The following is a 13,320-nucleotide window of genomic DNA, read 5'->3' as shown; positions in this document are numbered from 1 at the left end:
GGAACATGTCAAAATCCCATGCCCAGAGAACTTCAGGTAGAGCTCGCGGAAATGCTCAGTGGACAACCCAGGCAGGGTAAGGATCAGTATTTCCACACTACTCAGAGAATTTTTATTTTTAGTGATGGATTTTTAGCCCAATTCAAGTTGAAGAAAAGTGGCTTCGTGAAAATTGCAGAAAATTTTTTTTCAGAAACTCCGGGGTGCCTGGAGGTCGTGGTGCACCACGCGACAGTTGTATTCCAAAACTGAGTCACTCAGATCACACGAGTAGCCAAGCATGCTTGAAACTCATTCAAATGCAAGTGCTTCTATCTGTTGTCTTGATTGTTTCCCACTCTTTCCTTTGGGTTTGGGGAACATGTCAAAATCCCATGCCCAGAGAACTTCAGGTAGAGCTCGCGGAAATGCTCAGTGGACAACCCAGGCAGGGTAAGGATCAGTATTTCCACACTACTCAGAGAATTTTTATTTTCAGTGATGGATTTTTAGCCCAATTCAAGTTGAAGAAAAGTGGTTTCGTGAAAATCGCAGAAAATTTTTTTTCAGAAACTCCGGGGTGCCTGGAGGTCGCGGTGCACCACGCGACAGTTGTATTTGAAAACTGAGTCACTCAGATCACACGAGTACCCAAGCATGCTTGAAACTCATTCAAATGCAAGTGCCTCTATCTCTTTTCTTGATTGTTTCCCACTCATTCCTTTTGGTTTGGGGAACATGTCAAAATCCCATGCCCAGAGAACTTCAGGTAGAGCTCGCGGAAATGCTCAGTGGACAACCCAGGCAGGGTAAGGATCAGTATTTCCACACTACTCAGAGAATTTTTATTTTCAGTGATGGATTTTTAGCCCAATTCAAGTTGAAGAAAAGTGGTTTCGTGAAAATCGCAGAAAATTTTTTTTCAGAAACTCCGGGGTCCCTGGAGGTCGCGGTGCACCACGCGACAGTTGTATTCGAAAACTGAGTCACTCAGATCACACAAGTACCTAAGCATGCTTGAAACTCATTCAAATGCAAGTGCTTCTATCTGTTGTCTTGATTGTTTCCCACTCATTCCTTTTGGTTTGGGGAACATGTCAAAATCCCATGCCCAGAGAACTTCAGGTAGAGCTCGCGGAAATGCTCAGTGGACAACCCAGGCAGGGTAAGGATCAGTATTTCCACACTACTCAGAGAATTTTTATTTTCAGTGATGGATTTTTAGCCCAATTCAAGTTGAAGAAAAGTGGCTTCGTGAAAATTGCAGAAAATTTTTTTCAGAAACTCCGGGGTGCCTGGAGGTCGCGGTGCACCACGCGACAGTTGTATTCCAAAACTGAGTCACTCAGATCACACGAGTACCCAAGCATGCTTGAAACTCATTCAAATGCAAGTGCTTCTATCTGTTGTCTTGATTGTTTCCGACTCATTCCTTTTGGTTTGGGGAACATGTCAAAATCCCATGCCCAGAGAACTTCAGGTAGAGCTCGCGGAAATGCTCAGTGGACAACCCAGGCAGGGTAAGGATCAGTATTTCCACACTACTCAGAGAATTTTTATTTTCAGTGATGGATTTTTAGCCCAATTCAAGTTGAAGAAAAGTGGTTTCGTGAAAATCGCAGAAAATTTTTTTTCAGAAACTCCGGGGTGCCTGGAGGTCGCGGTGCACCACGCGACAGTTGTATTCGAAAACTGAGTCACTCAGATCACACGAGTACCTAAGCATGCTAGAAACTCATTCAAATGCAAGTGCTTCTATCTGTTGTCTTGATTGTTTCCCACTCATTCCTTTTGGTTTGGGGAACATGTCAAAATCCCATGCCCAGAGAACTTCAGGTAGAAATCGCGGAAATGCTCAGTGGACAACCCAGGCAGGGTAAGGATCAGCATTTACACACTACTCAGAGAATTTTTATTTTCAGGGATGGATTTTTAGCCCAATTCAAGTTGAAGAAAAGTGGTTTCGTGAAAATCGCAGAAATTTTTTTTTCAGAAACTCCGGGGTGCCTGGAGGTCGCGATGCACCACGCGACAGTTGTATTCGAAAACTGAGTCACTCTGATCACACGAGTACCCAAGCATGCTTGAAACTCATTCAAATGCAAGTGCTTCTATCTGTTGTCTTGATTGTTTCCCACTCATTCCTTTTGGTTTGGGTAACATGTCAAAATCCCATGCCCAGAGAACTTCAAGTAGATTTGGCGGAAATGCTCAGAGGACACCCCAGGTAGGGTAAGGATCAGCATTTCCACACTACTCAGAGAATATTTATTTTCAGGGATGGATTTTTAGCCCAATTCAAGTTGATGAAAAGTGGTTTCGTGAAAATTGTAGTAAATTTTTTTTCAGAAACTCCGGGGTGCCTGGAGGTCGCGGTGCATCACGCGAAAGTTGTATTCCAAAACTGAGTCACTCAGATCACACGAGTACCCAACCATGCTTGAAACTCATTCAAATGCAAGTGCCTCTATCTCTTTTCTTGATTGTTTCCCACTCATTCCTTTTGGTTTGGGGAACATGTCAAAATCCCATGCCCAGAGAACTTCAGGTAGAGCTCGCGGAAATGCTCAGTGGACAACCCAGGCAGGGTAAGGATCAGTATTTCCACACTACTCAGAGAATTTTTATTTTCAGTGATGGATTTTTAGCCCAATTCAAGTTGAAGAAAAGTGGTTTCGTGAAAATCGCAGAAATTTTTTTTTCAGAAACTCCGGGGTGCCTGGAGGTCGCGGTGCACCACGCGACAGTTGTATTTGAAAACTGAGTCACTCAGATCACACGAGTACCCAAGCATTCTTGAAACTCAAACAAATGCAAGTGCCTCTATCTCTTTTCTTGATTGTTTCCCACTCATTCCTTTTGGTTTGGGGAACATGTCAAAATCCCATGCCCAGAGAACTTCAGGTAGAGCTCGCGGAAATGCTCAGTGGACAACCCAGGCAGGGTAAGGATCAGTATTTCCACACTACTCAGAGAATTTTTATTTTTAGTGATGGATTTTTAGCCCAATTCAAGTTGAAGAAAAGTGGCTTCGTGAAAATTGCAGAAAATTTTTTTTCAGAAACTCCGGGGTGCCTGGAGGTCGTGGTGCACCACGCGACAGTTGTATTCCAAAACTGAGTCACTCAGATCACACGAGTAGCCAAGCATGCTTGAAACTCATTCAAATGCAAGTGCTTCTATCTGTTGTCTTGATTGTTTCCCACTCTTTCCTTTGGGTTTGGGGAACATGTCAAAATCCCATGCCCAGAGAACTTCAGGTAGAGCTCGCGGAAATGCTCAGTGGACAACCCAGGCAGGGTAAGGATCAGTATTTCCACACTACTCAGAGAATTTTTATTTTCAGTGATGGATTTTTAGCCCAATTCAAGTTGAAGAAAAGTGGTTTCGTGAAAATCGCAGAAAATTTTTTTTCAGAAACTCCGGGGTGCCTGGAGGTCGCGGTGCACCACGCGACAGTTGTATTTGAAAACTGAGTCCCTCTGATCACACGAGTACCCAAGTATGCTTGAAACTCATTCAAATGCAAGTGATTCTATCTGTTGTCTTGATTGTTTCCCACTCATTCCTTTTAGTTTGGGGAACATGTCAAAATCCCATGCCCAGAGAACTTCAGGTAGAGCTCGCGGAAATGCTCAGTTGACAACCCAGGCAGGGTAAGGATCACTATTTCCACACTACTCAGATAATTTTTATTTTCAGTGATGGATTTTTAGCCCAATTCAAGTTGAAGAAAAGTGGTTTCGTGAAAATCGCAGAAATTTTTTTTTCAGAAACTCCGGGATGCCTGGAGGTCGCGGTGCACCACGTGACAGTTGTATTCGAAAACTGAGTCACTCAGATCACACGAGTACCCAAGCATGCTTGAAACTCATTCAAATGCAAGTGCTTCTATCTGTTGTCTTGATTGTTTCCCACTCATTCCTTTTGGTTTGGGTAACATGTCAAAATCCCATGCCCAGAGAACTTCAAGTAGAGTTCGCGGAAATGCTCAGTGGACACCCCAGGTAGGGTAAGGATCAGCATTTCCACACTACTCAGAGAATATTTATTTTCAGGGATGGATTTTTAGCCCAATTCAAGTTGATGAAAAGTGGTTTCGTGAAAATTGCAGTAAATTTTTTTTCAGAAACTCCGGGGTGCCTGGAGGTCGCGGTGCACCACGCGAAAGTTGTATTCCAAAACTGAGTCACTCAGATCACACGAGTACCCAAGCATGCTTGAAACTCATTGAAATGCAAGTGCCTCTATCTCTTTTCTTGATTGTTTCCCACTCATTCCTTTTGGTTTGGGGAACATGTCAAAATCCCATGCCCAGAGAACTTCAGGTAGAGCTCGCGGAAATTCTCAGTGGACAACCCAGGCAGGGTAAGGATCAGTATTTCCACACTACTCAGAGAATTTTTATTTTCAGTGATGGATTTTTAGCCCAATTCAAGTTGAAGAAAAGTGGTTTCGTGAAAATCGCAGAAAATTTTTTTTCAGAAACTCCGGGGTGCCTGGAGGTCGCGGTGCACCACGCGACAGTTGTATTTGAAAACTGAGTCACTCAGATCACACGAGTACCCAAGCATTCTTGAAACTCATTCAAATGCAAGTGCCTCTATCTCTTTTCTTGATTGTTTCCCACTCATTCCTTTTGGTTTGGGGAACATGTCAAAATCCCATGCCCAGAGAACTTCAGGTAGAGCTCACGGAAATGCTCAGTGGACAACCCAGGCAGGGTAAGGATCAGTATTTCCACACTACTCAGAGAATTTTTATTTTCAGTGATGGATTTTTAGCCCAATTCAAGTTGAAGAAAAGTGGCTTCGTGAAAATTGCAGAAAAATTTTTTTCAGAAACTCCGGGGTGCCAGGAGGTCGTGGTGCACCACGCGACAGTTGTATTCCAAAACTGAGTCACTCAGATCACACGAGTAGCCAAGCATGCTTGAAACTCATTCAAATGCAAGTGCTTCTATCTGTTGTCTTGATTGTTTCCCACTCATTCCTTTTGGTTTGGGGAACATGTCAAAATCCCATGCCCAGAGAACTTCAGGTAGAGCTCTCGGAAATTCTCAGTGGACAACCCAGGCAGGGTAAGGATCAGTATTTCCACACTACTCAGAGAATTTTTATTTTCAGTGATGGATTTTTAGCCCAATTCAAGTTGAAGAAAAGTGGCTTCGTGAAAATTGCAGAAAATTTTTTTTCAGAAACTCCGGGGTGCCTGGAGGTCGCGGTGTACCACGCGACAGTTGTATTTGAAAACTGAGTCACTCAGATCACACGAGTACCCAAGCATGCTTGAAACTCATTCAAATGCAAGTGCCTCTATCTCTTTTCTTGATTGTTTCCCACTCATTCCTTTTGGTTTGGGGAACATGTCAAAATCCCATTCCCAGAGAACTTCAGGTAGAGCTCGCGGAAATGCTCAGTGGACAACCCAGGCAGGGTAAGGATCAGTATTTCCACACTACTCAGAGAATTTTTATTTTCAGTGATGGATTTTTAGCCCAATTCAAGTTGAAGAAAAGTGGTTTCGTGAAAATCGCAGAAATTTTTTTTTCAGAAACTCCGGGGTGCCTGGAGGTCGCGATTCACCACGCCACAGTTGTATTCGAAAACTGAGTCACTCAGATCACACGAGTACCCAAGCATGCTTGAAACTCATTCAAATGCAAGTGCTTCTATCTGTCGTCTTGATTGTTTCCGACTCATTCCTTTTGGTTTGGGGAACATGTCAAAATCCCATGCCCAGAGAACTTCAGGTAGAGCTCGCGGAAATGCTCAGTGGACAACCCAGGCAGGGTAAGGATCAGTATTTCCACACTACTCAGAGAATTTTTATTTTCAGTGATGGATTTTTAGCCCAATTCAAGTTGAAGAAAAGTGGTTTCGTGAAAATCGCAGAAATTTTTTTTTCAGAAACTCCGGGGTGCCTGGAGGTCGCGATGCACCACGCGACAGTTGTATTCGAAAACTGAGTCACTCTGATCACACGAGTACCCAAGCATGCTTGAAACTCATTCAAATGCAAGTGCTTCTATCTGTTGTCTTGATTGTTTCCCACTCATTCCTTTTGGTTTGGGTAACATGTCAAAATCCCATGCCCAGAGAACTTCAAGTAGATTTGGCGGAAATGCTCAGAGGACACCCCAGGTAGGGTAAGGATCAGCATTTCCACACTACTCAGAGAATATTTATTTTCAGGGATGGATTTTTAGCCCAATTCAAGATGATGAAAAGTGGTTTCGTGAAAATTGTAGTAAATTTTTTTTCAGAAACTCCGGGGTGCCTGGAGGTCGCGGTGCACCACGCGAAAGTTGTATTCCAAAACTGAGTCACTCAGATCACACGAGTACCCAACCATGCTTGAAACTCATTCAAATGCAAGTGCCTCTATCTCTTTTCTTGATTGTTTCCCACTCATTCCTTTTGGTTTGGGGAACATGTCAAAATCCCATGCCCAGAGAACTTCAGGTAGAGCTCGCGGAAATGCTCAGTGGACAACCCAGGCAGGGTAAGGATCAGTATTTCCACACTACTCAGAGAATTTTTATTTTCAGTGATGGATTTTTAGCCCAATTCAAGTTGAAGAAAAGTGGTTTCGTGAAAATCGCAGAAATTTTTTTTTCAGAAACTCCGGGGTGCCTGGAGGTCGCGGTGCACCACGCGACAGTTGTATTTGAAAACTGAGTCACTCAGATCACACGAGTACCCAAGCATTCTTGAAACTCAAACAAATGCAAGTGCCTCTATCTCTTTTCTTGATTGTTTCCCACTCATTCCTTTTGGTTTGGGGAACATGTCAAAATCCCATGCCCAGAGAACTTCAGGTAGAGCTCGCGGAAATGCTCAGTGGACAACCCAGGCAGGGTAAGGATCAGTATTTCCACACTACTCAGAGAATTTTTATTTTTAGTGATGGATTTTTAGCCCAATTCAAGTTGAAGAAAAGTGGCTTCGTGAAAATTGCAGAAAATTTTTTTTCAGAAACTCCGGGGTGCCTGGAGGTCGTGGTGCACCACGCGACAGTTGTATTCCAAAACTGAGTCACTCAGATCACACGAGTAGCCAAGCATGCTTGAAACTCATTCAAATGCAAGTGCTTCTATCTGTTGTCTTGATTGTTTCCCACTCTTTCCTTTGGGTTTGGGGAACATGTCAAAATCCCATGCCCAGAGAACTTCAGGTAGAGCTCGCGGAAATGCTCAGTGGACAACCCAGGCAGGGTAAGGATCAGTATTTCCACACTACTCAGAGAATTTTTATTTTCAGTGATGGATTTTTAGCCCAATTCAAGTTGAAGAAAAGTGGTTTCGTGAAAATCGCAGAAAATTTTTTTTCAGAAACTCCGGGGTGCCTGGAGGTCGCGGTGCACCACGCGACAGTTGTATTTGAAAACTGAGTCACTCAGATCACACGAGTACCCAAGCATGCTTGAAACTCATTCAAATGCAAGTGCCTCTATCTCTTTTCTTGATTGTTTCCCACTCATTCCTTTTGGTTTGGGGAACATGTCAAAATCCCATGCCCAGAGAACTTCAGGTAGAGCTCGCGGAAATGCTCAGTGGACAACCCAGGCAGGGTAAGGATCAGTATTTCCACACTACTCAGAGAATTTTTATTTTCAGTGATGGATTTTTAGCCCAATTCAAGTTGAAGAAAAGTGGTTTCGTGAAAATCGCAGAAAATTTTTTTTCAGAAACTCCGGGGTCCCTGGAGGTCGCGGTGCACCACGCGACAGTTGTATTCGAAAACTGAGTCACTCAGATCACACAAGTACCTAAGCATGCTTGAAACTCATTCAAATGCAAGTGCTTCTATCTGTTGTCTTGATTGTTTCCCACTCATTCCTTTTGGTTTGGGGAACATGTCAAAATCCCATGCCCAGAGAACTTCAGGTAGAGCTCGCGGAAATGCTCAGTGGACAACCCAGGCAGGGTAAGGATCAGTATTTCCACACTACTCAGAGAATTTTTATTTTCAGTGATGGATTTTTAGCCCAATTCAAGTTGAAGAAAAGTGGCTTCGTGAAAATTGCAGAAAATTTTTTTCAGAAACTCCGGGGTGCCTGGAGGTCGCGGTGCACCACGCGACAGTTGTATTCCAAAACTGAGTCACTCAGATCACACGAGTACCCAAGCATGCTTGAAACTCATTCAAATGCAAGTGCTTCTATCTGTTGTCTTGATTGTTTCCGACTCATTCCTTTTGGTTTGGGGAACATGTCAAAATCCCATGCCCAGAGAACTTCAGGTAGAGCTCGCGGAAATGCTCAGTGGACAACCCAGGCAGGGTAAGGATCAGTATTTCCACACTACTCAGAGAATTTTTATTTTCAGTGATGGATTTTTAGCCCAATTCAAGTTGAAGAAAAGTGGTTTCGTGAAAATCGCAGAAAATTTTTTTTCAGAAACTCCGGGGTGCCTGGAGGTCGCGGTGCACCACGCGACAGTTGTATTCGAAAACTGAGTCACTCAGATCACACGAGTACCTAAGCATGCTAGAAACTCATTCAAATGCAAGTGCTTCTATCTGTTGTCTTGATTGTTTCCCACTCATTCCTTTTGGTTTGGGGAACATGTCAAAATCCCATGCCCAGAGAACTTCAGGTAGAAATCGCGGAAATGCTCAGTGGACAACCCAGGCAGGGTAAGGATCAGCATTTACACACTACTCAGAGAATTTTTATTTTCAGGGATGGATTTTTAGCCCAATTCAAGTTGAAGAAAAGTGGTTTCGTGAAAATCGCAGAAATTTTTTTTTCAGAAACTCCGGGGTGCCTGGAGGTCGCGATGCACCACGCGACAGTTGTATTCGAAAACTGAGTCACTCTGATCACACGAGTACCCAAGCATGCTTGAAACTCATTCAAATGCAAGTGCTTCTATCTGTTGTCTTGATTGTTTCCCACTCATTCCTTTTGGTTTGGGTAACATGTCAAAATCCCATGCCCAGAGAACTTCAAGTAGATTTGGCGGAAATGCTCAGAGGACACCCCAGGTAGGGTAAGGATCAGCATTTCCACACTACTCAGAGAATATTTATTTTCAGGGATGGATTTTTAGCCCAATTCAAGTTGATGAAAAGTGGTTTCGTGAAAATTGTAGTAAATTTTTTTTCAGAAACTCCGGGGTGCCTGGAGGTCGCGGTGCACCACGCGAAAGTTGTATTCCAAAACTGAGTCACTCAGATCACACGAGTACCCAACCATGCTTGAAACTCATTCAAATGCAAGTGCCTCTATCTCTTTTCTTGATTGTTTCCCACTCATTCCTTTTGGTTTGGGGAACATGTCAAAATCCCATGCCCAGAGAACTTCAGGTAGAGCTCGCGGAAATGCTCAGTGGACAACCCAGGCAGGGTAAGGATCAGTATTTCCACACTACTCAGAGAATTTTTATTTTCAGTGATGGATTTTTAGCCCAATTCAAGTTGAAGAAAAGTGGTTTCGTGAAAATCGCAGAAATTTTTTTTTCAGAAACTCCGGGGTGCCTGGAGGTCGCGGTGCACCACGCGACAGTTGTATTTGAAAACTGAGTCACTCAGATCACACGAGTACCCAAGCATTCTTGAAACTCAAACAAATGCAAGTGCCTCTATCTCTTTTCTTGATTGTTTCCCACTCATTCCTTTTGGTTTGGGGAACATGTCAAAATCCCATGCCCAGAGAACTTCAGGTAGAGCTCGCGGAAATGCTCAGTGGACAACCCAGGCAGGGTAAGGATCAGTATTTCCACACTACTCAGAGAATTTTTATTTTTAGTGATGGATTTTTAGCCCAATTCAAGTTGAAGAAAAGTGGCTTCGTGAAAATTGCAGAAAATTTTTTTTCAGAAACTCCGGGATGCCTGGAGGTCGTGGTGCACCACGCGACAGTTGTATTCCAAAACTAAGTCACTCAGATCACACGAGTAGCCAAGCATGCTTGAAACTCATTCAAATGCAAGTGCTTCTATCTGTTGTCTTGATTGTTTCCCACTCTTTCCTTTGGGTTTGGGGAACATGTCAAAATCCCATGCCCAGAGAACTTCAGGTAGAGCTCGCGGAAATGCTCAGTGGACAACCCAGGCAGGGTAAGGATCAGTATTTCCACACTACTCAGAGAATTTTTATTTTCAGTGATGGATTTTTAGCCCAATTCAAGTTGAAGAAAAGTGGTTTCGTGAAAATCGCAGAAAATTTTTTTTCAGAAACTCCGGGGTGCCTGGAGGTCGCGGTGCACCACGCGACAGTTGTATTTGAAAACTGAGTCACTCAGATCACACGAGTACCCAAGCATGCTTGAAACTCATTCAAATGCAAGTGCCTCTATCTCTTTTCTTGATTGTTTCCCACTCATTCCTTTTGGTTTGGGGAACATGTCAAAATCCCATGCCCAGAGAACTTCAGGTAGAGCTCGCGGAAATGCTCAGTGGACAACCCAGGCAGGGTAAGGATCAGTATTTCCACACTACTCAGAGAATTTTTATTTTCAGTGATGGATTTTTAGCCCAATTCAAGTTGAAGAAAAGTGGTTTCGTGAAAATCGCAGAAAATTTTTTTTCAGAAACTCCGGGGTCCCTGGAGGTCGCGGTGCACCACGCGACAGTTGTATTCGAAAACTGAGTCACTCAGATCACACAAGTACCTAAGCATGCTTGAAACTCATTCAAATGCAAGTGCTTCTATCTGTTGTCTTGATTGTTTCCCACTCATTCCTTTTGGTTTGGGGAACATGTCAAAATCCCATGCCCAGAGAACTTCAGGTAGAGCTCGCGGAAATGCTCAGTGGACAACCCAGGCAGGGTAAGGATCAGTATTTCCACACTACTCAGAGAATTTTTATTTTCAGTGATGGATTTTTAGCCCAATTCAAGTTGAAGAAAAGTGGTTTCGTGAAAATCGCAGAAATTTTTTTTTCAGAAACTCCGGGGTGCCTGGAGGTCGCGATGCACCACGCGACAGTTGTATTTGAAAACTGAGTCACTCAGATCACACGAGTACCCAAGCATGCTTGAAACTCATTCAAATGCAACTGCTTCTATCTGTTGTCTTGATTGTTTCCCACTCATTCCTTTTGGTTTGGGGAACATGTCAAAATCCATGCCCAGAGAACTTCAGGTAGAGCTCGCGGAATTGCTCAGTGGTCAACCCAGGCAGGGTAAGGATCAGTATTTCCACACTACTCAGAGAATTTTTATTTTCAGTGATGGATTTTTAGCCCAATTCAAGTTGAAGAAAAGTGGCTTCGTGAAAATTGCAGAAAATTTTTTTTCAGAAACTCCGGGGTGCCTGGAGGTCGTGGTGCACCACGCGACAGTTGTATTCCAAAACTGAGTCACTCTGATCACACGAGTAGCCAAGCATGCTTGAAACTCATTCAAATGCAAGTGCTTCTATCTGTTGTCTTGATTGTTTCCCACTCTTTCCTTTGGGTTTGGGTAACATGTCAAAATCCCATGCCCAGAGAACTTCAGGTAGAGTTCGGGGAAATGCTCAGTGGACAACCCAGGCAGGGAAAGGATCAGCATTTACACACTACTCAGAGAATTTTTATTTTCAGGGATGGATTTTTAGCCCAATTCAAGTTGAAGAAAAGTGGTTTCGTGAAAATCGCAGAAAATTTTTTTTCAGAAACTCCGGGGTGCCTGGAGGTCGCGATTCACCACGCCACAGTTGTATTCGAAAACTGAGTCACTCAGATCACACGAGTACCCAAGCATGCTTGAAACTCATTCAAATGCAAGTGCTTCTATCTGTTGTCTTGATTGTTTCCGACTCATTCCTTTTGGTTTGGGGAACATGTCAAAATCCCATGCCCAGAGAACTTCAGGTAGAGCTCGCGGAAATGCTCAGTGGACAACCCAGGCAGGGTAAGGATCAGTATTTCCACACTACTCAGAGAATTTTTATTTTCAGTGATGGATTTTTAGCCCAATTCAAGTTGAAGAAAAGTGGTTTCGTGAAAATCGCAGAAAATTTTTTTTCAGAAACTCCGGGGTGCCTGGAGGTCGCGGTGCACCACACGACAGTTGTATTCGAAAACTGAGTCACTCAGATCACACGAGTACCTAAGCATGCTTGAAACTCATTCAAATGCAAGTGCTTCTATCTGTTGTCTTGATTGTTTCCCACTCATTCCTTTTGGTTTGGGGAACATGTCAAAATCCCATGCCCAGAGAACTTCAGGTAGAGCTCGCGGAAATTGCTCAGTGGTCAACCCAGGCAGGGTAAGGATCAGTATTTCCACACTAATCAGAGAATTTTTATTTTCAGTGATGGATTCTTAGCCCAATTCAAGTTGAAGAAAAGTGGCTTCGTGAAAATTGCAGAAAATTTTTTTCAGAAACTCCGGGGTGCCTGGAGGTCGCGGTGCACCACGCGACAGTTGTATTCCAAAACTGAGTCACTCAGATCACACGAGTACCCAAGCATGCTTGAAACTCATTCAAATGCAAGTGCTTCTATCTGTTGTCTTGATTGTTTCCCACTCATTCCTTTCGGTTTGGGGAACATGTCAAAATCCCATGCCCAGAGAACTTCAGGTAGAAATCGCGGAAATGCTCAGTGGACAACCCAGGCAGGGTAAGGATCAGCATTTACACACTACTCAGAGAATTTTTATTTTCAGGGATGGATTTTTAGCCCAATTCAAGTTGAAGAAAAGTGGTTTCGTGAAAATCGCAGAAATTTTTTTTTCAGAAACTCCGGGGTGCCTGGAGGTCGCGATGCACCACGCGACAGTTGTATTCGAAAACTGAGTCACTCTGATCACACGAGTACCCAAGCATGCTTGAAACTCATTCAAATGCAAGTGCTTCTATCTGTTGTCTTGATTGTTTCCCACTCATTCCTTTTAGTTTGGGGAACATGTCAAAATCCCATGCCCAGAGAACTTCAGGTAGAGTTCGCGGAAATGCTCAGTGGACAACCCAGGCAGAGTAAGGATCAGTATTTCCACACTACTCAGAGAATTTTTATTTTCAGTGATGGATTTTTAGCCCAATTCAAGTTGAAGAAAAGTGGTTTCGTGAAAATCGCAGAAAATTTTTTTTCAGAAACTCCGGGGTGCCTGGAGGTCGCGGTGCACCACGCGACAGTTGTATTTGAAAACTGAGTCACTCAGATCACACGAGTACCCAAGCATTCTTGAAACTCAAACAAATGCAAGTGCCTCTATCTCTTTTCTTGATTGTTTCCCACTCATTCCTTTTGGTTTGGGGAACATGTCAAAATCCCATGCCCAGAGAACTTCAGGTAGAGCTCGCGGAAATGCTCAGTGGACAACCCAGGCAGGGTAAGGATCAGTATTTCCACACTACTCAGAGAATTTTTATTTTTAGTGATGGATTTTTAGCCCAATTCAAGTTGA

The sequence above is a fragment of the Atractosteus spatula genome, chromosome 2 (assembly GCF_055471065.1).
Source record: "Atractosteus spatula isolate fAtrSpa1 chromosome 2, fAtrSpa1.hap1, whole genome shotgun sequence".
NCBI lineage: Eukaryota > Metazoa > Chordata > Actinopteri > Semionotiformes > Lepisosteidae > Atractosteus > Atractosteus spatula.
The sequence above is the reverse complement of the archived record's forward strand: the minus strand, read 5'-3'. Positions refer to the sequence as shown.